A 27,785-nucleotide genomic window follows, 5' to 3' on the forward strand; every position below is an offset into this window, starting at 1 on the left:
TCCTCACCAACATTTGCCACCTTTAGTTGTTTTGATAATCGCCATCTTAACAGGTGTGAAGTGATAGCTCATTGTGGTTTTGATTTGCATTCCCTGATTAGTGATGCCGAACACCTTTTCATACACCTATTGGCCACTAGTATGTCTTCATTGGAAAAAGTCTATTCTGGTCCTTTGCCAATTTTTTTTTTTTGCCTTTAATTTTATTTATTTATTTATTTTTCCCCCAAAGCCCCAGTAGATAGTTGTATGTCATAGCTGCACATCCTTCTAGTTGCTGTATGTGGGACGCGGCCTCAACATGGCCAGAGAAGCGGTGCGTTGGTGCGCGCCCGGCATCCGAACCCGGGCTGCCAGTAGCAGAGCGTGCGCACTTAACCGCTAAGCCATGGGGCCAGCCCCCGTGTCCACTTTTTAATTTATTTTTCTTTTTGTTATTGACCCAACACAAAAAAAGAGAACAAAATTTTCAGGCATTATGAGTGCTTCCCAGTTGATGCAGATGGTTTTGTATTTACAGTGGTACCAAAAGATCATGTTTCCTGCTTTTTCTTCAGCTTGTTATAAGACCAGCAGTAGCTGCGGCATGGCAGATAATCGGGATCTTCTGGGTTTGGAGGTTTACAACATAACTAAGTGGTAAGGAATTTTTTATTATTCCAAGGAAATTATTGAGTTCATAGTCCATGGAATCCAGGATTGATAGGGGTAGGAGGAAATTAAGGTGAGGATCGGTGATGTGGCATTACTTCTTATCTTGAGGGACAGGTATCCACTGTATGAGTGTTTGAATAAAAGTATTAGATATCAGGAATTTGTGGTGAGGGAATATGTTTTCTGAATTATTTACTTTGAACATAACCATTTGGATTACGTGAACATCTGGGATGTGGGAGTAAGTCGCTAACAAGGGCTGGTTGACAATGTCACTATTGATTTCACTTCTATGAACACCGAGTGGTCAATGGATTAAGCAAATGAGTAGTCAGAAAACACAGAAATGGTGGGATTTGGGATTTAGTAAAAGATTGGGGACCGACTGTCCTGAGATGGAGTGCCAGGACTTGTACAGTTGAGAGTGACAAGGACAAGAAAGGAATAGAAACACACTCAAACAAGGAGGGGGGGTTAACAGGATGGAGGGAGAGAAATGATCTGGAGTAGCCTTGAGTTTTGACCTGGAGCTTTCTGTTCTAGATGCAAATCTGCCTGATGACATCCCAGGACACAGGTCAGATCCCCAGAGGATAGAGGGAGCGTGGAAGTACAAAACAGCCATGATAATTGTCCTAAAATGGCAGGCTTCCTTTGTCATTTGACCCAATATCATGATTTATTTTTGTAAGGTAAGAGGAAAAGAAGGATGATAGTCATGTCTTCACAGAGGAAGCAGCGTGACTGTGGGAACCAGTCCAAACCAAAGCCTGGTTTAAGCACCTCCATCCCTTTTAGGATGTCCAGTGACATAGTCAAGGGGCCGGTTACTAGAATCCCATCCCATCCTAGCAGTGACGGGTCTCTGGGAGGACACCTTGGACCAGCCCCACCAGGTCTGCTGGCCCGAGAGACCGCGAGGACTCCAGGCCTGCAGCAGTGCAGGACAACTGGTAAGTCCTTTCAATCTTGCCAAAGCGTTGCAAACACTTGCACCTAGTCACACAGGTGAATCCCTGCCAGGTGTGCTCGCAGGTGGTCTGCACTCCAGGTCCCATGCCCACTCCTGCTGGTCTTCAGATTTGACAGAGATGATTCCAGGAGCTGATCTGGGCATTCCAGCTTCACTCCCAACAATTTCTGGTGACTGTGGAAGGTATCAGGAAAGAGGAAAGGGCAGTGAGGAGCACAGGAGAGAGACTGGTGGTAGCACTGATGGCGGACAGACTTGCTAGCGAGGCAGAGAAAACGAGGGGTCAAGAAGGACGTCCTGACAGCAGATGAAATGGAGCAGGCACCTCAGTGAGGTCTCATGGTTGCGTCCCTAATGTTTCCTTGCTTTGAGCTCTTGAAACTTTAAAACATACCAATACGTTTCTTTTATTAAACTCTGCTGTGTGACATAGAAAATATAGACAGCGGTTTCTTTCTGAGGTGAGAGGTTGAGTTTCAGGTGAGGAGAGAAAGATCTTCTTTTTTCATGCTGTTCTCTCATTTTCTTTTACTATGTACATCATTTATTTTTACTTTCAAGTCAGCAGCGAGTTACCAACGTCACGGGATGATTCAGTTTTTCCCCTGACAGTCACAGTAAAACGTACTAAAAGTGGATTATTCTTTTTGTGTAATATTCCAATAGATTCCAAAATATTGTTTCAAAAGCACTTTGATATCTATGTACTCAAATTAGGTATTTACTTCTAGGTCTCCATTTTTATGTTCTTTGTTGCATGCTAATTCAGTGTTGCATCTAAGGAAATACCAGATTTCCCTCAGTTTTTTAGATCCATATGTGTTGGAAATTTGATTCATGAAGATGGACATGGCAGCTGGGGGATCGTGCTATTATCAAAAGAGGCCTTTTCAGCATCAGTAATCTGACAAGAACCCACTGCTTGTTGGGATTTAATTGTCTATTTGAGGGATCAAGCTTTCACTGTTGGCACTTCTCTTTCTCTTTGGAGGGAAAGTATGGCCTTCCCAGTCTTTCCATTACCAAATCACTTTCCTGGGTGGCTGTGCTGTGTCAGGAAGGGCCTGGGATGCCGGGAACCAGAATTCATCCTCAGCTTCTGGTTGTCCTGAGAAGGCTTCCCTGGCAGAGTCCAGCCTGTGTGTCTGGGTGACACTTGCAGCCATCAGAAAGGAGGCGATAACTCACAAGTGCCAAGCGATTCATCTGGCCCTTGTCTTACAGGGTGTTCCCAAGGGAAGAGGTTCAAAATGCCACTTGGTAACCCTTTGAAAGCTGCTAGTCATGGATCGGGTTCTTGGTGTGAGCTCAGAGCAGTGTCTATTCACCACCAGATGGGGAGCATTTCAGTATTTTAATTGGTAAGGCTGTGTTCATGCACGACCATGGATCATCAGTTCCGTGGCATTCCTCGCTGGACACCCCCACACCCCTGTCATGCCTCATATTTCAAAGCTCCAAACAGGGTTCACACCCCAGCAGCTGGTTGTAATGTAACCACAGCACAAGACTGGGGAAAAAGCACAGCCACCCAGGGGTGACACACTTTAATGACTTGGGCCCAATTACGCCATTTGGACGAGTTCAGAACACCAACACTGAGTGTGTAAACTGGAGGATTGCCCAAGACCTTGGACCTCAGAAGGACACGAGCTCAGAATTCACCTTGGACAGCAAGGGACAATGTGGGGTCACTGACTGGCCAGGATTATGGTCCCTTATCCTGGGAAAGTAGAGCTCACCCGGGATCCATCAGGCCAAGCCAGGGAGGAGGCTGGGGGCCTTCTAGGGAATTTCTGCCCTAAAGGGAATTGCATAAGGAAGGCAGGGGTGCTGAAAATCCTAGTTCACAGGGAGCAGTCATGTTTATGGAACAAGGCCCAACAGTAGCCTTAAAAGCTGCATCAGATATCGTTCCTCCTGGATACAAATCAAGCAGGAAAAGGAATTCAGAGTCCTGTACAAGGATCCCAGCAGGATTCAAATCTAGGTCAGGGGTGAACATGGAGCCCCTAGAGGGGTCTCAGGAGGGAAAGTCCTGCCTGCCTTTAGTCCATTTGCAAATGATCTTCCTCGGGCCTTGTCCTCTCCACATGCACGTTTTGATCTTTTTCCATTGTTTTCCCCACTTAGAGCTGATGCAATTCCAGAGATTCAACTAGAAAACTAAAAGTTCCTAAAATTTGGTCAAAAGAAACCTCAGCAGCTGGAGTCTGGGTGTCCCAGAGGTTGCCATGCCATAAGGCCTGGGGCTGACCAGGGGGCCACGGAGACAGGCTCTCTGGACTGGCCAACAGGGAGAATCCACCCCTGCCCTCACCCAACTCCTGCCCGGCCTCACTCATTCTCGTTGAGCAGCTCCATGTCCTGGAACCAGGCCCCAAATCACTCCTTAGGGTCTTTTTATAATTCTTTGCAGCGACCTGGAGCAGCAGGATCTCCCTCATGACTCGGTGTTCTTGGGACCAGAGGGAAGGAGAGGATGCAGACAGGGCCTGGTTGGGGGATGTTGCAGGGGCCTTGTGGGGGGTAAGGACTGGGGCAGGGGACCAGTCCTGGGAACGCTCCTTCCCTCCAGTTCCATCCAGGTTCTACCTGTTCTCAGAATGGGAATAATCAGCCCCTCCTCCAAGAAGTTTTCCTTGATGCCATCCTCCCTTCAACCCACGCGCCAACTGGATGGGTCTCGACTTCTACCAAAATCTTCCACTCAATGTAAGATACAAGGGGTGGAGCCAGAAACTGTTCTCCCCAGAGGGTCTCTGATTTCCACCTCCTTCCCCTCCCCTGCAAGGAGTGCCACAGCTGCTCCTCAGTCCTCTTCTCAAGGTTGATCTCATTCCCCTGGAAGGCAGACAGCCAGAGTCCATCAGACAGAGCCCCCTAGCCTGACTAGCCCCCTATGCCCTGCCCTTCTCATGTTGCACTACTGCCAGGTCCCCAGAGGGGGTGGGGCATGCAGAGAAAACAGGACTTGGACCTAGGATGGGCTCTGGGCTCCAGACTAGTAGGACATGGGGGAAGGCTGAGGGACCTGGCAGCACAACCCTCTCTGATGACAGACTTGGAGGTTGAGGCCTCAGGCAGAGGGGACTGCTCAGCCACTTATGTGCTGCCTGACTTGGGAGGGGGCTGACTGCTCTCTCCCTCCACGGGCAGCATGGGAGGGACAGGCAGAGTCCAGCTCAGATAAAACCTCACGCAGCTGTGCCATCAGGCAGCTCTGAGCTTCCCCAGCCTGAGGAACGAGAATGGATGTCTCAGGCGGAGCCTCTGTTCACTCATCCCTAAGATGGGCCTGATGCCCCAGCTCCCAGGGGCGGCTGTGAGGCTCTCATGAGAGGAGATGTGCCAAGTGCTGAGAGCTCAGAGCTCAGTGCGGGGGCTCACGCATCCCCAGGCTCAGGATCCTGGTCCTTCCTGCCTGGTCCTCAGATTCATCCACTTCGAGATAATCACCCATCGCCAGGTGCAGCATCAGCAGGTCACCGAGGAAAGTGCCAAGATAGGGGACAACACCCTGTGACATAGGGGTGCGGGTGGGATGAGCCCTTGCTCTCAAGTCGGACCCCTGCAGACCCTCCCCTGAAAAGTCCTCACCCTCAGCCTCCTGGCCCACCCCAGGGTTCCCACGGGGAGCAGCCTAGGACCCTTAGCAGCCTCCCCTCAATTCTTCCTCCCTTCACACCCCAAGAACACCACACTCCTCCTCCTCACCTCCCAGGGCCAGCTTCTGGCAAATCACAGGGTATGTGGTCCCTGGCCCTCCCCACAACAAATCCATCCTACACCAGCTCTTCCAGGCCCCCCTCCTGGTCACTTCTACTGGGGGATTCAGACACTGTGGCACCAGGAGGAAGGGACCTCCTCTCTTGATTTGAGGCCTCCGGCTGGGAGGGCAGAGCCCCTCCTCCACAGGCACACTCACCTGCTGCTGCTGCTGCTTCTCCTGCACTCTCTGGGGGTTGCCCTCCGGGGGGCAAACGTGGAGGGCCCCTCCTGCCAGAGTCGAGGACAGTGTCAGCGAGACCATACTCCCCTCACCCCATTTCTCTCGAGCACCCCTGGCCTCTGACCCTGAACATCTGACTCAAGTGAACTGGCACCAATGCCACTCCACCCTGCAAGGTCTTGTGATTCCAGAGCAAGCCCAGCTCCAACTCTCACTTTGGGTGTGAGCAAGGGCTTTTGGCCTGGCCTCCCCGAGCCTGTTTCCTCATCTGGAAAGTGTGAGAACTCCAGCTACCTCACAGGTTCTCCTGAGGACTCACTGTCGCATGACTGTCATCATTGTGCTCGCCCTCACCCCTCCAGGTGGAGCGGGCAGAAAGCTCCCACATTCCTTTCCTCCCTCTTACCTCATTACCACCCTGTGAGGCCTGCACCACACAATCACCACACAATCACCATACCTCCATTTCCCTAATGGGGAGACAGAGGCCCAAACAGGGGCAGTGAGTTGCTGAGGGGCCAACAGAGGAGAGGCCGCTTGCCCCTCTCAGCCAGAGGCCCTGTTCCAACATCCTTGCCTAACCCCCAGCCCCACCACTGACAACAGTCCTGTCCCCTGAGCTCTCAAAGCTTGGCCCTGGGCCGAGCCGTGGATGGAGATGATGGGGTGTCTTGGGAGTCTGGTTGTTGAGTGGCTCCTGCCTGCCCCAGTCCCCTGGAGTGTCTCTCCCCCATGCAGGACAGAGGCAATGCCAAACCCTTCTCCTCCCCAAAGAACAACTCAGGATATTCGCCTGTACTGAACTCTTTCTTTATCCACTCAGGAACTGGACCCACAAGGTGCCACCTCTGATCAACAGGGAAGGGGGTGACAGGATGCTTTGCTTCCCCGTTTACATGAAGCTCTTAACGTCCTTTCAGCAGGATCCACTAAGAATCCATCAGTTGCCTAGACGCTACTCATAAGCCACTTGGGGCCTATATCATGGCCAACCAGGCACTCAGGTGAGACTCCTGTGGTTGACTCAAGTGACTGCTCTAGGGGTCCAGTGGGGAGTCCCACAATGCACACACATCTGTCTCTGGTCAGTTGTTCAGATCCAAGGATGAGCAGCCTGTTTGTCCACCTGGGCCAGGGGAATCCCCTGCTGTGCCCGTCCCTGGGGTAGGCAGTGTGCCCTCCCCTTGGAGACATGGTGAAGATAGAAGGAGCAGCAGGGGCCTGGCTTCCTGAGGACAGGTTTAGCCTGAGGGATAAACCCACCCAACCACCCAACAGCCTGGAAGAAGCTATATCCAGCAGGATGGACGTGAGTGGAAGCCAGAGACCTGCTGATAGCGCCAGCTCGGCAACTCGCCCTGGAACAGCACAGCCAACACCGCTGTGTCCCATGACCAGGGCCTCCTGCCCACAAACGGCACCCCACCTGCCCATGAGCCAAACAGATCCCTAAGCTTGTTAGCCTGGACAAGATAGACAGGAATGTTTCAGAGAAAGTTCAAGTGAGAAATTATCAAAACCACAGCTTGCTCAGTCCCCCTCCCCTCCTGGCCCCTGCTCTCTTTCCAGACCCCCAGCCTCCACTCTACCTTGGTCATCAGTTCTCTGTTCAAGGACTCGTCTTGGCTATAGCTCTCCTTAAATTTTTCAGAGCTCTCCCTGAGAGTAAGGGAAAGAGGGAAGGATAAATTTAGGGATAATGTGAGGGGTCTAAGTGCATATACTTTTCTTTGACAACATGAGAGATTCAAACTGCCTGGAGGAGTGCTCTCACTGGGCTCCTCTGAGCGCTAAGGTCTCGTGGGACTGGGAGGGGGCTCCCCTGTTGGTCACTGGGGTCTCCATTCGCCTGCTATACAAAGCAGCTCTCTTTTGACCACTTTGAGTTTCAACTGGGCATAGAGTTCTGTTGCTATAAACACTTGAAAATCTCCAATGTGGCTCACTCCAGTACCTGGCATTTAGGGAAACCGAGTCCTGAAGCAGAATTGGTGTACTAAGGACACCGAGAGACTTAGAGACCCACCGCTGAGGCCCAGGCCCTGTCCCCATCATTTGCTGCCTCCCAGGAGTTCCCACCTGACTGAGGGGCCAATGGCAGACATTCAGGAGATCCCCCATCCACCCTGGTCCTCCTATGGAGAGGGGCACTACCCACCAGGAAACTTCCTCCATGTGTTCTTCAGGTGGCATATGGATGTTTTCTGCAGAGAAGAGATGACAGTGTGGGGCGAGGAGAAGTTCTTCAGGATCTCGCACTCCTGGGGAAGGGAAGAGAATAAGCTGTGAGGTGGGGCACTGGAGCCCTGCTTGCTGAAACGTGCCTGATTGCTGATCCACACAAATTGTGAGATAGTCAACATTTGTAGTTTTGAAATGCAAGGTTAGGGGCAATGAAGTCAGAGAGGGAAAGGTAACTGACACAGCCTACCAGGCCCTGGCCCTACCTTCCACCCCAGCTCCTGTTCTCTCCTCCCAGCCTCCCTCCAGCTGCACTGGCCATATTTCTGACCTCCTCTGGCCAAACTCACTTCTGCCTGTGAGACTCAGGACCGGTGGTGCCATCTCCCTGACACATTGCTCCCAGACCCCTGAAGGGCTGGCTCCCTCTTGTCATTCTGGTCCCAGAAAACGTCACCCCAGTGAGGCCTTTCAGACCCTCCTACCCAGTGATGCCCAGCCCTCCCTCACGGCCCCCTGCTGCGTTTCTCTACAGCACTTGCTCTTTTCTTTCTCCTGTTTTTGCTTTTGTCCATTTCCCCTCTAGGCTGTGAGCTCCTGGCAGGCAGGGACCACTTGGTCATTTTCATCCTGCACTTTCGCCCACCAGGGCACCTGGCACAGGGTGAGTGCTCAGTGCACAGCTGCTGAATGAGTACATGGGAAGATCTTGCACCCCGCCCCCTGCTTATCACCAACTGTGATTGTGGAGATGAACACTAGAAATAGGAGGTACAAGTTGTTTCTGAGGCAGAGGGACAGCCAGAATGACCTCTGCTTGACTCTTCTCTGCTCCAGGAGGTCAAGAAAAGTTCAGTGGACACCGTGTAAATTCCAGGTTTACAGGAGAAGGAAAGGCCTTGATGTATATGTATATTATGTAATGGTTACCAAAATAAGTTTAGTTAACATCAATCACCAAGCAAACATAAAAGATTTTTTCCTGGTGATGAGAAGTTTTAGGATCTACTTTCTTAGCAACTTTCAAATGTACCACACAACAATGTTAACTTGCATAGTGCTGTATATCAAGTATATCTCAATACAACTGAAAAAAATAAAAACAAAATCTAACTTGCCACCACTGACACAAGAGGCTGCCCGCCCCCTGGTGGCCAGCACTAGCACTGCAGCCCTCACCAAAACTCCACCAAACAGAAAGGAACCATTCTTCAGATGTCCTCAAGGCAGAGGCTCTCCAGGGTCCCAGAGGTAAAGGAGCAGGACCTGTCGGCTTCGAGAGAGTGGGGTGAATCTCGGGAGCCTACATTTCCCCCCATCTTGCTGTCCCCCACCAGGTGTCTTCTTCATTCCTGAGGCATCCAACCTCAACCAGGACAATGACTACCCCGTGCCTCCAGATGAGGACCCCGAGGATCCAACAAGAAATGGTCTTCTCCCTCATCTCTAGACTTGGGGTCCAGTGCTCTGGCATCTTCTTCCTTATCCCCAGTTCTCATCCACCCATGCCCCCATGTCTCCTCAGTTCTAAATGATTTCAAGTGGGTGGAAAGCATCTTCTCAGCGTTTCAGAGCACAGTAGGTCATCAACAGAGAACCTAGTCCAACAGACACATTGCGAGTGCATGGAACACTTGGAGTCATCTGCTGGATGCACTCCATTTTATACAGGAGGACCCTCACTGAGGTATTCTCTCCTGTTCTCAATGCCTACACAAGGGGAGGATGGACTCATCACAGTTCTGGGAGCCCACAGAGGTGGACTGCAGGATCCCAGTCCTGTGCTCGCCAGGCTGGGCCAAGGATGGGTCTGGAACAGACAGATAGGCAGAAACCTAGGAACCTTAGGGATTCCTCTGCTCATCTCTGGGCATGTATCTTGGAGAACGAATGCCATGGTCCCCTGGGAGAGCTGCCTCCAATCTCTCTCCCTCCTGCCTCTTGTCACTTCCTCTGGGTCAGCTCTTTCTTGACTGCACGTCCCTGGCCCCCACATGAGAATTCAGTGTGAGTGGGGGTGCCTATGCACATGCTATGATGAGGAGAGGAAAATGACCTCATATGGAGAGGGGTGGGCAGCAATCCTCTAAGATCTTAATGCCTCTCATTGCCAAAGGAGACCTGAGGGAAGGGGCGGAGACTTGGCCAAGAAAGCTGGAGCTCTGTCTAGTCTTTGGGACCCGGACTACCTCCTGTGGTCTGGGCCAGTACTTGCCTCTTTCTGGGCTAGTTTCCCAACTGCACAGTGAGGGGTAAGATGTGCAACAGCACAAGCGTGTGCTCACCCAGGACAAGTCATCAGGCCCCATAGATACATTAAGTATGTTTTAAGTGTATTGAAGACATTAATATTGCTGTGCAATCATCACCACGATCCATCTTTAGAAGTCTTTTCATCCTACAAAACTGAAACTCTATACCCATTCATGAATAACCCCCCATTCCTCCTCCTCCCAGCCCCTGGCAAACACCATTCTACTTTCTGTCTCTCTGAATCTAGCGATTTCAGGAACCTCATAGAAGGGAAATCACACAAGGTTGTATTTTTGTGACTGGCTTATTTCATTTAGAGTAATATCCTGAAGGTTCATCCATGGTGTGCCATATCTTAGACTTTCCTTCCTTTGTTAAGGATGAATAATATGCCATTTTATGTATATACCACATTTTGCATATCCATACATCCCTGGACAGATAGCCTAGCCGGGCCCAAAACCAAGCCCAAAATAAAATGGGGCCCCAACCAGACTTTTATCAACGGTCCCCTGGAGACTACTTTCTTAAGCCACGTTCCATATATTTACTAAGGATCTAGTCTTGGGCCATGAGTTGTTTTTCAGAAACTCCGTTTTTCCTCCTTGGGCAAGTTTCAACTGGTTTGAACCAGTGAGACCACAAGACGGCTGGCAAGACTTAAACCGTCACTGCTGTTTGAGTCAAGTGACTGGAGGATGACGTAGGGGACCAAGAACTCAGCTGCCAATCATGTTAAGGACACTGCCTTTTGAACGTGGGATGTATGACAGAACATGAAAATCTACTTGCGCAAAATGAGTAGGACTGCCCCCAACCTCCCACACCCACTCCTTTGCCCTTAAAAAGCCCTTTCAACTGCCCATTGGGGAGAAGGATTTAACCTTTGGCTCCTGTCTCCCTGCTGGCCAACCTCGTAATAAAGCTTTTTCCCTTCTACAAGAGCGGTATCTCATGGTTGGCTTAAGGGGTGCATTGGGCAGCGAGCCCTTCCTCGGTTATGATACTTGGGTGGATTCTATGTTTTACCTATTATGAATACTGATGCTATGAATATGGGTGTTGAAATATGTTTTGAAGAATATGCTTTCAACTCTTTGGGGGCGTATATACCCAGAATTGAAATTGCTGAGTCCTATATAATTATATTTTTAATTTTTTTTAGGAATTGCTATACTGATTTCTACAGCAACTATGTATTTTATCTTCCCAAGACTGTGCACAAGGGTTCCAACTTCTCCACATCTTGACCAACACTGGTTCTATTCTTTTTCTTCTTTTTTTTTTTTTGGATGCGAACTTTTTTTTTTTTTTTTTGATGGATGAATGTGAGGTGGTCTCTCACTGTGTTTCTGATTTGCATTTCCCTAATGATTAGTGATGATGAGCGTCTTTTCATACGCTTATTGGTTATTTGCAGATCTTCTTTGGGGAAATGTCTACTCATGTGCTTTGTTCAAATTTGATTTGGGTTGTTTGATTTTTGTTGTTGAGTTTAGGAGTTCTCTATCTATTCTGGATATTAAGCCCTTGTCAGACACATGGTTTGCAAATATGGTCGCCCATCCTGTGAGTTGTGCTTTTACTGTTGATAATGTCTTTTGAGATACAAAACTTTTTAATATCCATGAAGTCCAGCATGTGTATTTTCTTATTTTATTGGCTGCTCCTTGGGGGTCATATCCTTGAAATCATTACCAAATCCTATCTTGTAAAGTTTTGTCTTATGTTTTCTTCTAAGAGTATTATAGTTTTAGCTCTTACATTTAGGTCTTTGATCTATTGGGAATTAAGCTTTGTATATGGTGTTAGGTAAGGGTCCAAGTTGATTCTTTTTCATGTAGATATCCACATTTTCCAGCACAACTTGTTGAAAGGGCTTTTCCCCTTTGAATAATCTTGGCACCCTTGTCAAACATCATTTGATCACATGGGTGAGGGTTAATTTCTGGGCTCTCAATTCTGTTTCCATTGGTCAATATGTCTGTCTTTATGCTATGACAATGCAGTTTTGATACTGTAGATTTGTAGTAAGTTTTCAATCAGGAAGAATCAGTCCTCCAACTTAGTACCTTCTTTCAAGATTATTTTTGGTATCTGGGCTTACTTGAGATTCCATAAGAATTTTGGGATGGGTTTTTTTCTATTTCAGCACAAAACGTCCTTGGGATTTTGGTAAGGACTGCACTGGATTTGTTGATCTCTTTGGATAATGTTGACATCGTCACAATAAGGAGTCTTCCAATCCATGGTGATGGGATGTCTTTCATTTCTAGTAGTGCCGGGTGGTTGTTCAGGTTGAGGGGGCGGCACTCCTAGAGGCAGTCATGCAGAAACCCACAATTCCTCCTCACTGTGCCTTCACCATTTCCTTAGAACTCATCGACCATCAACAGAAGAGAAAATGCATGTAAAATGCATGTGGGGAATTTGCAAGGACTGGGTGTGCCAGTTGGTGCGCACCCAGGATCTGAACCCGGGCCCCCAGTAGCGGAGCATGCGCACTTAACCGCTAAGCCACTGGGCAGGCCCTGGTGTCTTGTTTTAAACACATGACTTCTGTTGGTCCTTGATTTCCCCAGTTACACCCCAGCTGTCCTTTCACTGACCATTGTTGGTCACACACCCACTGCACCTGCCTCCAATCCTTCCCCTTCAACACCGTAATCTCACACACAGTTCCCCCCGACACTATCATGGCATCTCCCACCACACGTCCCCTATATCTTCCATACAGCCATCAAGATGCTTCACAAACACCATCACCATTTATGTCCAGTGGGCTGAGAGGGCTGCCCGTGCACTGGGAATCAGGAATCACAGGGTCTGTCACTTGGCCTCCAATCACATACTCTACTCCAGATGAAGGGCTTACCCTGTGGAGACACTCACTAGTAGCCAACTCCATCGAACAACAACATCTTTGCCCCAGGCTTCCTTCAAAATTATCCCCCCACTTTCTGCCCCAACTGCTCCTTGAGGGGTCATTTTGGGGCAGCCTTTGAGGCCACCTTGGTGATTTTGTGCCCAGGCCCAGACAGCTCTTGGCCCACAAACACTTTAACCATAACCTCTGAAATCATATAGCACAGGTAACCAGTGAATGGGTGCAAATTACTGGTTTTACCTCAAGACACCTAAGGAATATTTCACACCAGGAGCATCCACTTTTGGGTTTTACTGTGGGCTGATATCACAAGGCTCTCATCCAGCGAGCTTCTCTCTTCCCCAACCCCGTGAACAGCTTTCTCCAGGCTATATTGTGCAATGCATTATTGTCTCTCTCTCAGCCTGCTTCTCTCAGGTCGCAGGTCCCTTGAGTTTCCTGCCCTGACAGGCTACCAACAACCCATAGAAACAATGTCAGTCCTATAGCACTGGGTGTTCAGTTCTACTAGGATTGACTGACTGGACTGGGCACAGGTGTGGTGGCCCTACCCACACAAAATCAGGAAACTGAGGCAACTAAAAGGTATCAACAACCTTAACACAACATGGACAACAACTCCATAAGAACATATCTTAGCCCTTGAACAAGAGTCTCATGAGTCTCTCGCCTAAATGGTTTTAGAAAATGGCCTGGCCCTAGACTGTCTATACCGGCCAAGGAAGGAGGGGTTGGTGCCTTTCCTAGAACCACTTGCTGAGTGTACATCAACAGAGAAGTTCAAACCTACCTCCACCAAATGGCCCAAGAGGTTAAAATATTGCATAATATTACCCAAATCTTTGAATAGATACCAAAGGCCCCCGAGATCACTGACCTATTTTCATGGCTGGTCTCTCCAAGTTGGGGACAATGGAAATGGACTGGATTTTAGATTGTTGCTTGTATAGTCATAGGATTTGTTACTATAGCCCTCGTCGGATGTTTACTCTCTTGGCTACAACCTGCCATACTCCTAATAACTCCATTAATTACACTTATTAAATATACTAACCAACTTAAAATTAATCAATACCCTGATTAACTTAAAAAATTCAAAATTTTTATGTGGAAAATCTGCTTAACGTAGAATACACCGTTTTAAGCATTTCAAAGTATACATTTCTGTGGCTTTTAGCACAAAGATTATGTCGTGTGGCTATCACCACTATCTAATTCCAGAACATTTTCAACACCCCCAAACAAACCCATACTCATTCACACTCTAGTTTCTGCTAACCCAAACCCATGGAAACAACTCATCTGTTTTCTCCCCCTATGGATTTTCCTATTCTGGACATTTCATTCAAATGGCATCATGTTATCTATTGCCTTTGTGGATGGCTTCAGTGAGCACACATGTTTCAAGGTTCACCCATGGCCTAGTCTGTAGCAGTACTTAATTCCTTTTTATGGCTTATAATATCCTATATTATGAATAGGCCACATTTGGTTTATACAGTCATAACTGGATAGTAATTTGGGTTTGTTCCACTTTTGGACCATTGTGAACACTGTTACTTTGAATGTCTATGGGCAAGTTTGCTCTTTTGGACATATCTACCATGGGCCTCTCCAGGTCAATGGTAATTCTAGGTTTAAGATTTTAGAAAATGCCAAGCTGTTTTTCTGCAGTGGCTGCATCATTTTACTTTCCTACCAGTAATGTATGTGGGGTCCTTTTCTCCACATCTTTACCAACACTTGTTGTTTTCCATTATGTTGAATATAGCCTTCATTTTCAGCATGAAAACTGTGCTTCGAATTTGCATTTTCCTAATAATTAATGATACTGAGCAACTATCTTGTGCTTATTGGCCATCTATGTATTTCCTAGAGACATGTCTATTCCAGTTGGTTACCCCGTTTCATTGACTTGTCTTTTATAATTTAGTTCTAAGAGATCTTTATATATTCTCAAAATAAGAGCCTTCTCACTTATATAAGTTGCAAATAGTAGGAGACATCAAAGACCCACTTTTAACAATGGATAGAATATCCAGACAGAAAACAGGAAATAGCAGACATGAAAACATTAAATACTAAATGGAGCTATCAGACACACACAGAACATTTTACTGGACAGCAACACAATGCACGCTCTTCTCATGGGCACACAGACTATTTTCCAGAACAGATCACGTGTTAGGTCACAAAACAAGTCTTAACAAGATTAAGAAGACTGAAATAATACCAGGTAACTTTTCTAAACACAGTGGCATGAAACCAGAAGTCAATAACAGAAGGAAAACTTGAACATTCATAATACGTGGAAGTTCAACAAAAACTCTTCAACTTAAAAGTAGATCGGGGGCTGACAGGTGCTGTAGCGGTTAAGTGCGTGTGCTTCGCTGCTGGTGGCCCGGGTTCGGATCCTGGTCACGCACCGATGCATGCTTGTCAGGCCATGTTGTAGTGGCATCTCACATAAAGTGGAGGAAGATGGGCAAGGATGATAGCTCTGGGCCGGTCTTCCTCAGCAAAAAGAGGAGGATTGCCATGGATGTTAGCTGAGGGCTGATCTTCCTCACACAAAAAAGAGGTAGATCAAAGAAGAAATCAAAAGGGAAATTAGAAAATAGCTCAAAACATACAAAAAGAAACAATAGGGGCCGGTCCGGTGGCGCAAGTGGTTAAGTGTGTGCTCCACTGTGGCGGCCTGTGGTTCACCGGCTCAGATCCCGGGTGTGCACCGACGCACCGCTTGGCAAGCTATGCTGTGGCAGCGTCCCATATAAAGTGGAGGAAGATGGGCACAGATGTTAGCCCAGGGCCAGTCTTCCTCAGCAAAAAAAAATAAAATAAAATGAAAGAGGATTGGCAGATGTGAGCACAGGGCCAATCTTCCTCAGCAAAAAAAAAAAGAAAGAAAGAAAGAAACAATAAACACACCAAGACTTCTAGGATGCAGAGAAAGTAGTAGTAAGAGGACAGTTTATATTGATAAATTTGTACATTATAAGAGAAGAAAGATGTCAAAGAAACAACCTGACTTACAACACACAGCATTAAAAAAAGAAAAAAAAATGAAACCCAAAGTTAGCAGAAGGACGGAAGTCACCAAGAGGCAAGTGGAAAAAAATTGAAAGACAGTATGGAAGATCAATAAAAGTAAAAGCAGAGTTTTGGAAAAAATAAAATTGAGAAATCCTTAGATAAAATATCTAGGAAAACAAAGATAGATGACTCAAACTAAATCAGAAATGAAAAAGGAGGCATTACAACTGATGCTTCAGAAAGAAAAAGATCAGAAGAGACTATTCTGAACTAATGTACACTCATAAATTGCATAACCTAGACAAAATAGATAAATTCCTAGAAACAACCTATGAAAGCTGAATCATGAAGAAATAGAAATCTTGAACAGATCAGTAACAAATAAGCAGACTGAATCAGTAATCAAACACCTCCCAACGAGAAGGGACTTCTCCACTCTGCCTGACCTTAGCCAGCCTGCCCCAGCCCCAGGCTGACTCCCGTGGACCTAGCTGGCTCCCTGCAGGCTTCTGCAAATCCAGGCCCCTGGCTCACCCTGGAGCATGCCAGCTCTGGGGGCCTCAACCAGCATCCTTGACACCAGGCTCCCACCAGGCTCCTGGGAACCCAGGGCCCCATCTCAGCCTAGGGGCTGCCATCTTCAACAGCCCAAGGTGGCTCTTGTGACCACAAGTGGTGTCCTTGGCACCAGGCTCCTGGTGGGCTCTGGTGAATCCAGACCCTGGCTCACCCAAGGTCCTGCGTACTCCAGGCAGCCACAGGCAACACTCAGCCACAGACAGCTTTTGTACCAGGGCACCCAGTGGGCTCCCACACCCCCAAGACCCCAAGTCACTCCAGCACTTGCTGCCTCCAGCAACCCCAGGTAGATTCCATGGCACCAGGCTCCCCAAGAGCTGCTGGGGAACTCAGGCCCATGGCTCACCACACCACCTGCCAGTTTCAGGAGCCATAGACAGCTCTCATGGAACCAGGCCCCGGGCAGGCTCCCACAAAACCAGGCCCCCAGTTTACCCAGGTGCTTGCTGACTCAGGCGGCCCCAGGCAGCTCCCATGGCACCAGGCACCGGCAGGATCCCATGAACCAAGGCTTCCATCTTGACCCAGTGCCTGCTGGCTTCTGCAGCCTCAGGCAGCTCCTGTGGCCCCAGGATCCCAGCAGGCTCCCAGGAATCCAGACTTCTGGCCTACCACAGCACAAGCTGTCTCTCGTGGTGCTAGGCTCCTGGCAGTCTCCCATGAACCAAGGCTCTCAGCTCATCCCAGCACTGGCGAACTCTCATGGCCCTGGATGACTCCTGTGGCTGCAGGCTCTCAATGAGGACCTGCCAAACCAGGCTCCAGTGGGGCTACTCATGAACTCAGGGTCCCAGATGTGCCCAGGGCCAGACACAATACCATAGACCCAAGCTTTCCACTCACCCCAGTACCAGGCTGCCCAAGGACTCCAGCAGCAAGCCTGCCCCTGGACACTACCAGATGGCCTACACAGGACCCCTAGATGGGATGACTGTGAAGGCTTTGGTTTGCTAAAGCCAGTCTGTAAAGGGTGGAAGAGGTGCCTACTTCCTCAAATTTGCAGACACCAATGGAGGCCACAAGGATCATGGATAATCAAAAACCCATCACACCCCCAAAGAAAAAGAATAAAACTCCAATGACTGACCAAGCAATGGAGATATAGGAACTATGTGACAAAGACTTCAGAACAACCCTCTTCGAGAAATTCATAAAACTCTAAGGAAACATAGACAGACTACTAAATGAAATAAGGAAACAGTGCATGAACAAATGAGAAGTTCACTATAGAAACAGAAATCATTAAGGAAAAACAAACAGAAATCCTAGAGTTGAAAAACACAATGTCTGAACTGAAGAATTCAATAGAGAGCTTCTAAATCAGATTCAACTATAACAAGAAATAATTAGTGAACTAGGAGATGTGTCATTTGTAATCCTCCAGTCAAAGAAGCAAAAAGAAAAATGGGAATGGATAGGAATGGGGAAAGGCAGTGTGAATTATGGGATACCATGAAAAGAAATAGATAAGCATTATTAAAGTACCAGAGGAGAAGACAGGGATAAAGGAAAAGAGTGTTTACTTAAAAAAAATAGCAGCTGACACCTTCCCAAATCTAGAGAGAGATTTACACATCCAAGGTCCTGAAGCCAATCTGTCAACCTAAAATTTCAAACTAAAACTTTCTTCTCCAAGACACATTATAACAAAACTATCTGAACTCAAAAAAAGGATCAAACAACATGATCAAGTTCAACATGATGCAAATCAATGAATGTGATACACCACATTAATAGAATGAAAGATAAAAATCACAAAATAATCTCAATCGATGCAGAAAAAGCAGTTTGACAAAATTCAACAGCCATTCATGATAAAAATTCTAAATAAAGGGGTACAGAAAGAACATACCTGAACATAATAAAAGGTTTACATGACAAAACCCACAGCTAACAACGTATTGAACAGTGAAAGGTTGAAAGCTTTCTTGCGAAGACAAAGAACAAGACAAGGGTGCCCAGTCTCAACACCACTCTTCAACATACTGCTGTAAGTCTCAACCAGAGACATTTGACAACGAAAGAAATAAAATACATCTAAATTGGAAATGAAGAATCAAAGTGGTCTCTGTTTGCAGATGATATGATTTTATATAGAGAAATACGTAAGGACTCCCCCCCAAACTTTTAGGACTAATAAACGAATTCACTCAAGCTGCAGGAGACAAAATCAACATGTAGAAATCTGTTGCCTTTCTGTACACTCACAATGAACTATTTAAAAAAGATATAAAGAAAAAAATTCTATTTACAATAGCATCAAAAACAGTAAAATACTCATAAATAAATTTAACCAAGAAGGTGAAAGATCTAGACACTGACAACAATAAGACATTGATGAAAGAAATCAAAGACACAGAGAAATGAAAAGATATCTTATGTTCATGGATCAGAAGAATTAATATTGTTAAAATGTCCATGCTACCCAATGCCATCTCAAGATTCAATGCAATTCCTATTAAAATTCCCATCACATTTTTCACCGAAATAGGACAAGCAATCCTAATATTCATATGGATCCACAAAAGACCTCCAATAACCAAAACAACCCTGAGAAAGAAAAAGCTGAAGACATCACATTCCTGATTTCAAATTTTATTACAAATCTATAGTAATAAAAACGGTAATGATACAGGTGTAAAAAGAGACACATAGACCAATAGAACAGAATCAAAGGCCCAGAAATAAAACCACACACATACACTTTGCTAAAAGTTGATGAGTCAGCTAAGAAGACTCCATGGGGAACAGATAGTTTCTACAATAAATGGTGTTGGGAAAACTGGATAACCACATGCAGAAAACTGAAATTGGACTCCTATTTTACAACACTCTAAAAATAATCCCAAATTGTATTAAAGACTTAAATGCAAGACACCAAATATAAAACAACTAGAAGAAAATATAGAGAAAACAGCCCCAAGAAACTCGTCTTGACAATGATTTTTTTGGATATAACATCAAAAGTGCAAACAACAAATGTAAAACTTAACAAGTGGGATGACATCAATCTAAAAATCTTCTGCACAGCAAAGAAAATAATTGGCAAACTAAAAGGGTTAATATCCACAGTATATAAGAAACTCTTACAACTCAACAGCAAAGAAACCAACAAAACAATATGAAAATGGTCAAAGGACCTGAATAGATACTTTTCCAAAGAAGACATAAAAATGGTCAACAGGTACATGAGAAGATGCTCGTAATCACTCACCATCAGGGAAATAAAATCAAAACTACAATGAGATATCACCTCACACCAGCTAGAATGGTTATTTTCAAAGAGACAACAGACAACAAGTGTTGGCGAGGCTGTGTAGAAAAGAGAACCCTGTGCACTGTTGGTATGAATGTAAATTGCTACAGTCACTATGGAAAAAATATGGAATTTTCTCAAAAAAATAAAAATAGAAATACTATATAAATGAGCAATTCCCCTTCTGGTTGTATATCCAAAGGAAAAGAAGTCACTATTCTGAAGAGATATCTGCACCCCTATGTTCATTTCAGCATTAATCACAAACTGAGGACGTGGACACAATCCATGTGTCCATCAATGGATAAATAGATAAAGAAAATGTCAGACATATGTATATATACATGAAATGTATAATAAAATATTATTTATCCATGCAAGAGAATGAAATCCTGCATTTTGTAACAACACAGATGGAACTTGAGGCATTACACTAAGTGATATAAGTCAGACAGACAAAGACAAATACTATATATTCTCACCCATATGTGAAATCTAAAAAAGCCCAACTCAAAGGAATAGAGGCTAGAATGGTGTTTGCAAGGACCTTGGGCGTGGGGGAAAGGGGGAGAGGTAAGTCAAAGTGCACAAATTTCTAGCTGTAATATGAATAAGTTTTGGGGATCTAATGTACAGCATGGTGACCATAATTAACAATAACATATTATAGACTTGAAAGTTGTTAAGAGAGTAGATCTTAAAAGTGATCGCTAGAAAAAACAAGTTAATTATGTGAGGGAATGGAGGTGCTAACTCACTGTATTGTGGTAATCCTTTCACAAATCATTATCTTGAACACCTAAAACTTACATGTGTTATATGTCACTAATATTTCAAGAAATCTAAAAAAAAAGTCTCTCAACAAAGTAAAACCCAGGACCATATGACTGCAGTGGTGAATTCTACCAAACATATAAAGAAGTTTAAGGGCCGGCCCTGTGGCTTAGTGGTTAAGTGCGCGTGCTCCGCTACTGGCGGCCCGGGTCCGGATCCTGGGCGTGCACCGACGCAACACTTCTCCGGCCATGTTTAGGCCACGTCCCACATACACCAACTAGAAGGATGTGCAGCTATGACATACAACTATCTACTGGGGCTTTGGGGAAAAATAAATAAATAAATAAAATTATAAAAAAAAAGCTTTCAGTTTAAAGAAGTTTTAAAAACAAGCCTTCTTACACTCTGTCAAATGTTGAAAAAGAGAGAACACTTCCAAACTCATTTTACGATGCCAGCATTACCCTGATACCAACACTAGACAAGGACACTAAAAGAAAATAAAATTACAGACCATTACACCCGATGAACATAGATGCAAAAATCCTCAACAAAATACTAACAAATTGAATTCAACAGCGTATTAAAAGAATTATACACTACCACCAAGTGAAATTTATTCCTGATATACAAGGGTAGATTAACACACAAAAATCGATCAATGTAATATGCAACATCAAGAAAAGGAAGGGGAAAAAACATGACCATCGCGATTGATGGACAAAAACCAGTTGACAAAATTTAACACCCTTTCATGATAAAACACTCGAGAAACAAGGAATAGGAGAAAAAACACACAGCAAACACAAAACTCAGTGATGGAAGACTGAAAGCTTTTCCTGAAAGCTCTAAGATCAGGAACAAGGCAAGGATGCCCACTTTCACCACTTCTATTCAACACAGTACTGAAGTTCAAGCCAGAACCATGAGGCAATAAAAATAAATAAATAAAAGGCATCCAAATTGGAAAGAAAGAAGTAAAACGGTCTCTGTTTGACGATGATATCATCTCATATGTAGAAAATCGGAAAGACTCCACAAAAAGCCGTTTGATCTAACAGAGAATTCAGGAAAGTAGCAGGATACAAAGTCAATACACAAAAATCAGTTGCATTTCTATACATGAACCAGGAACTCCCTGAAAAGGAAATTACAAAAACAATTCATTTATATCAGAAAGAATAACATGCTTAGGAATTAACTTAACCAAGGAAGTGAAAGGCTTGCACCATAAAAACTTCAAAACATCTCAGAAAGAAATTAAAGAAGACATACATAAATGGACAGATATCCCATATTCATGGATTGGAAGGTTTAGTATTGTTAAAGTGTCAATATTACACAAAGCAGTCTACAGATTCAATGTAATTCCTATCCAAATCCTAATGATGTTTTTTGCAGAAATAGAAAAACCCGTCCTAAAATTCACATGGAATCTCAAGGGACTCAGAATAACCTAAACAATCCAGAAAAAGAAGAACAAAACTGGAGGACTCACACTTCCTGATTTCAAAACTTACTACAAAGCCACAGTAATCAACAGTATGGTATTGGCATAAAGGCAGACATAGAGACCAATGGCATAGAATAGCTAGCCCAGAAACAAACCCTCACATATATGGTCAAGTGATTTTTGACAAGGGTGCCAAGATAGTGCAATGGAGAAAGGTTTCTTGTCAACAAATAGTACTGGGAAAACTGGATATCTGCATGCAAAAGAATGAACTTGGACCCTCATCCAACACCATATACAAAAATTAACTCAAGGATATAAATGTAAGACCTAAAATAAGAAAACTCTTAGAAGAAAACAGGACAAAATCTTTATGACACCGGACTTGCAAGTGATTTCTTGGATATGACACCAAAGGCACAGGTAACGAAAGAAAAACAACGGACAAATTGGACTCCACGGAAATTTTATAAGTTGGTACATCAAGAGGCACTGTGCATAGAGTAAAAAGGCAACCCACAGAGTGGGAGAAAAAATTTGCAAATCATATTTCTGACAAGAGACTGGTATCCGGAATATACAGAGATGTCTTAAAACTGAACAACTAAAAGCCAATTCAAATATGGGCAAAGGACTTGAAGAGACAGTTCTCCAAAGACTTATGAATGGCATATAAGCACATGAAAAGACGCTCAACACCACTAATCATTAGGGAAATGCAAATCAAAACCACAATGAGACACCACCTCACACCCGCTAAGATGAGTGCTACAGGAAAGACAGAAAACAACATGTGTTGGACAGGATGAGGTGAAATGGGAATCCGTGTACACTGTTGATAGGAATGTAAAATGGTGCAGCCGCTATGGAAAACAGTATGAATGTTCCTCAAAAAATTGAGGGCCGGCCCGGTGGCGCAAGCGGTTAAGTGCGCGCGCTCCGCTGCGGCGGCCCGGGGTTCGCTGGTTCGGATCCCGGGCGCGCACCAAAGTACTGCTTGGTAAGCCATGCTGTGGCGGCGTCCCATATAAAGTGGAGGAAGATAGGCACCGATGTTAGCCCAGGGCCGTCTTCCTCAGCAAAAAAAGAGGAGGATTGGCGGATGTTAGCTCAGGGCTTATCTCCTCACAAAAAAAAAAAAAAAAAAAAAAAAAAAAAAAAAATTGAACATAGAATTATCACATGATCCAGCAATTCCACTTGTGGATATACACCCAAAAGATCTGAAAGCAGAGCCTTGAAGAGATATTTGTACACCCATGTTTATAGCAGTATTATTCACAATAGCTAAAACGTGGAAACAACCCCAGAGTCCACTGACACATGAATGGATACACAAAATGTAGTATATCCATACAACAGAATATTATTCAGTATTACAAAGGAAGCAAATTCTGCAATATGCTACATGTGTATTAACCTTGGGGACATTATGCTAACAGAAATAAGCCAGTCACAAAGAGAAAAATACTGTATGATTCCACTAACATGAGGAACTGAGATTAGTCAAAATCACAGAGATGGAAAGTGGAATGGTGGCTGCCAAGGGCTGGGGGAGGGGAGAAGGGAGACTTACTCTTTAATAGGTATAGAGTTTCAGAATCATAAGAGTTATGGGGATGAATGGTGGCGATGACTGTGCAACAGCGTAAATGTATTTAACGCCACTGAAGTATACACTTAAAAATGGTTAAGATGTCACGCTTTTTGTTATGTATATTTTAACTCAATATACAAAAAGGAAAAAAAAGAAATTAGCTATCAAGGCACAAAAAGACATAGTGGACTTTTAAATACATATTGCTAAGTGAAAGAACCCAACTGGAGAAGGTTATATACTCAGTTCCATAGTTTTCATATATTCCAATCACACGACATTCTAGACAAGGCAAAACCATAGAAACAGTATAAAGATCAGTGTTGCCAGGAGTTGGAAGGCAAGGGATGAAGAGGCAGAGCACAGGGAATTTAGGGCAATCCAATTCTTCTGTAGTCTCTGTCATGGTGGATACATGAGATTATGCATTTGTCAAAATCCAAGTACGTGACAGTGAGACAGTGAACCCTAATGTAAACCACTGACTTGGTTACGAACACTGTAGCAGCATCAGCTCCTCACTTGTAAGGAATGAATCGCACTAACACAGGTGGTCATGCAAGATGTTAACAGTAGGGGAAACTGTGGGGGAGGAGGGAGAAACGCTCTGCACTGTCTGCTGAATTTCTCTGTCCATCTAAAACTTTCCTAAAAACAATCTATTAATTAAAAATTAATCAATGGAAGGTAGGGAGTGGGTAGAAATATGGAGGAAATAAGAATATCAGAATATTAATAAGTGTTGAAGCTGGGTAATAGGGACGTGGGGGGCTATCACACTTTTCTGTTTAATTTGTGTATGTTAAAGGTTTTCCACAATAAAACATTTTTAAAGCTCCAGGTTAAATCTAGATTATATGTACCAAGAATCAAAGAATGTGAAGAAAACACATTTTTGAAGCAAGTACTCAAAGGGTACACTGAGGGAACGTGCAATCACACTGGATAGAGAGTGAACGTCCTGGTTCCACCAGGAAGGCTCAGAGCTCAGTGAGCAAGGCAGGCGACAGCACAGTCAGGGAAGTGACAGATAATGAACACGGAAAAATGTTCGGCCTCACTGGTCACAGAAATGCCAACGATGGGCCCTGACAGAACTGCCAGAGGATTTACAACGTTGTGACACTCACAGTTAGAGCGGGCTCAGGGACAGTGTACCACGTCCTGTGAGAAGGCCAATCATCACCGGCTTTCTGGAGGGCAAACCTCTCAAACCCTGGAACTTGCAGGCCACTGGCCCGGCTGTTCTGTTGTACAGAATCTGCCCAAAAACAAAGGTATTGGGTAAAGATGATAGACTGAATAAACACATGTAGAGCCCCTTGACATAAAGTCCCTAAAAAATGACCCAAAGATTCCTTGATTGTTGAACAAATTCATAATAGCCCTGAGAACCATCAAGAAAGCCGACATTTTGAGGAAGACATCAAAGAGAGACAGCAGCTGGTGACCGGGGACCCCAGTGGGGAGCTCCTGGTGGGCCATGGAAACCAAGCCAGAGCGCCCTCTCTCTCTCCCCCTCCTCCCCCTGCCGCTCACCTAACACCTCCTGCATCGCCCCTCCACTCCCAGCCACTGCCCACATCACACTCCAGGAACACAGGAACAGAGGCACAGGGTGCCCTTTCCACCAGCACATCTGTCCTCTTGTTCTCTGCACCTCCCCAGGCGGTGAAGCCCAGCCCTGCACCTCCTCAGGGCCCAGCATGCTCCTCCCTGACCCTCAGGCTCCTCCTCTCCATCCAGTCCTACCTGCAGCAACTGTTAGCTCGTCTCCACCTTACAAACAAAACTCTCCCTTGGACGTATGCTCCTTTTTGGCTATTGTCCACTTTCCTGACTCCCCTTCATGGCTAAACCTCTTAAGTAAAGTGTCTCATCCCTACTGCCCTCCCATGGCCCCCCTTCACCCACTCTAGACCCAGCTTCATTCCCACCCTCTCAAGGAGACTGAGGTCACCAGTGATCCCCTGTGGCCAAGTCCAGCCATCTTTTCTCCATTTTGATCAGAGCTGTATCCGACCCAGCAGAGCACCCCTCCTTTCTGCAATACCCTTTCCCCTCGTGTCTCCTGCGACTCCATGCTCCACCGTTTCAGTCTCCTTTCCTGGACCCTCTTCAGCTGCACCTCTGCAAACACTGCCTGCTCCTAGGCTGGGCCCTGGGCCCTTCTACAGCTGCAGTGTCTCCAGGAGACCTCATTCACTTCCATGGTTTTAAACATCTCTGACCTCATCCTGACTCTGCAGACACACTGATGCAACTTTAAGAGGATAGGTGCTGGCTCCCCAGTGTTGGCACCTAAGAAGTATCTCAGACTCGATTCCTTTCAAAATTTTACTGTCATATGAGTTCCAAAATAGCATCAAATATTTCCAAAAAGGAGGAAAAATTTGGCAACAATAAATAGTAGTGAACAAAGTAACCAATAAAATGTCTACTTGCATATAACCATCGTTGCTTGATGGGGAAAATAAGAACATAGAACTAAGTAAGATCAGACAGTCTCAAGCTGGGGAGTGGAAGGTGATGAGTCGGGAGTGTAGAACACAGGAACTGATCAACTCTAAGCATTTACAGAAAGAGAGGCAGAAATGGTTGTTCCTAAAAGCTGAAAGACACCCACTAGAAGAATAGAAAAATCATGAGAAAGCCTAACAAATTAAAAATTAAATTAAATGGTAGACTCACATTCCAATTTATCAATAATCACAATTGTAAATGGATCAAATTGCTCTATAAAAAGATGAAGGCTCTCAAGTTGAGTTAAAATATAGTTATAAAATAAAGGGATATAATATGGTTGAAAATAAGGAGATAAATAAGACTTTAAATGGGACAAAAAGGGGTTCTCTGTGTTGATAACTGTCAGGAACACTTATACACCTAACAATATGGTCTTGAAACATAAAGCAAAACTGGACAAACAAGAAGACACAGGCACCTCAAGAATCACAGGGAAACCTACCTTACCTCTCTTAGAAATCCACATGTCAAGTGATACAGTAAGTTAGGAAACAGATCTGATGATGAACACAAAAAAGCTAGATCTAGACTCAGCCCAAGGGACAACAACATAAGCAACTAGTGGAGAGGAAACATTCTTCTCAAACCACAATGAAACAGTCACCACAATGGACTGTGTGCTAAGCCACAGTGAAATCTCTAAAGAGTCCAAAAAGCAGAAATCTATGTGACCATATTACCGGACCTTAAAGCAATAAAAGTAAAAAATAATCACAAAATATTGGCTCCCCTCCCCCAACCTATCCACTTGAAAATCTATCCAAACCCTTCTAAATCTCTCAGGTTAAAGAGGGAATCCAGACAGACAGGACAACCTCTTTAGAAATGAATAGCAATGAGAGGAGCATGAGACAAATCTATGGCATAGGGACAAAGGAACAGAAGAAGGGACACAGCCTCCACTGCAGGTATCAGGGAATATCAACTGTACACGAAGAAGCTGAGCACTTCCCTCCAGGAGCCAGAACACCACCACAATAAAACCAACATCAGCAGAATGAAGTGAGGATTCACAAGACAGGAACAACAATGTAGACCTGAGCAATGGAGTCAAGGGCTGACTGTCTGGAAAGACCTGTACCAGTGAGAAACCTTGCACAATCTGACCAAGAGGAACAGACAAAGGCACGAAACTGTACCATCAGGTACAAGAAACTACAGAAACAGCTTTAACGTGATAGGAGAACATAGGGGATAACTCTGACCAGGACATCAGCGGTCCTCAACTGGAGCTGTCCTTCCCCCGGGATGCATCTGGAAACACGCAGGATGGGTTTTGTTTCTTGCTTTGTGTTTTCTTAATGGTTGTTGCCCTGGGGGTCCGGGAGGTCCTGAACAGCCTGTCACATATAGCCGTTTCCCTCCTGAAGTGTTACTGACATCTGGGAAGACAAGCACTGATCCAGATTAAATGAACAATGTGGTAGGGAAATGTTCTCCATGGGTGTATAACAGGCAAAAGATGGTACCCTCAATACATAAGGAATATCGAGAAACCAATGTTTACAAGGACTAAACTGTAAAAGAGCAGGAAAATCAGAAATGTAGCCAATAAACACACCAACAATATTCCAACCTATTTGTACAGGTAGAGAAATATGTATGTAAAACACAGGAAATAGTCTAGGAGATTACACACCAAATTTTACTACCAACAAGGA

At 45.1% G+C, this 27,785-nt stretch overlaps 1 protein-coding gene across 18 annotated transcripts in view; it reads right to left on the minus strand.

Annotated features, from left to right (window-relative positions):
- Window positions 1–27,785, minus strand: part of LOC131418961 (ral guanine nucleotide dissociation stimulator-like) — a 267,073-nt gene that overhangs the window by 116,468 nt on the left and 122,820 nt on the right. For 4 of the 18 annotated variants that reach the window (XR_009223083.1, XR_009223089.1, XR_009223085.1 and 1 more), the window contains exons 2-4: window positions 24,729–24,859; window positions 7,738–7,840; window positions 7,169–7,238 (exon numbers count right to left, since the gene is read on the minus strand). The exons of 6 other annotated variants lie outside the window; for them this stretch is intronic. The gene's annotated coding sequence lies outside the window, so the exon portion shown is untranslated. Of the gene's footprint in view, window positions 1–3,968; window positions 4,086–4,222; window positions 4,472–4,762; window positions 5,148–5,555; window positions 5,627–5,985; window positions 6,544–7,168; window positions 7,239–7,737; window positions 7,841–24,728; window positions 24,860–27,785 lie in introns of those variants that run through there. 8 more of the 18 variants (XR_009223097.1, XR_009223098.1, XR_009223084.1 and 5 more) reach the window with 7 other exon arrangements.

The sequence above is a fragment of the Diceros bicornis genome, chromosome 20 (genome assembly GCF_020826845.1).
Source record: "Diceros bicornis minor isolate mBicDic1 chromosome 20, mDicBic1.mat.cur, whole genome shotgun sequence".
Classification (NCBI taxonomy): Eukaryota; Metazoa; Chordata; class Mammalia; order Perissodactyla; family Rhinocerotidae; genus Diceros; species Diceros bicornis.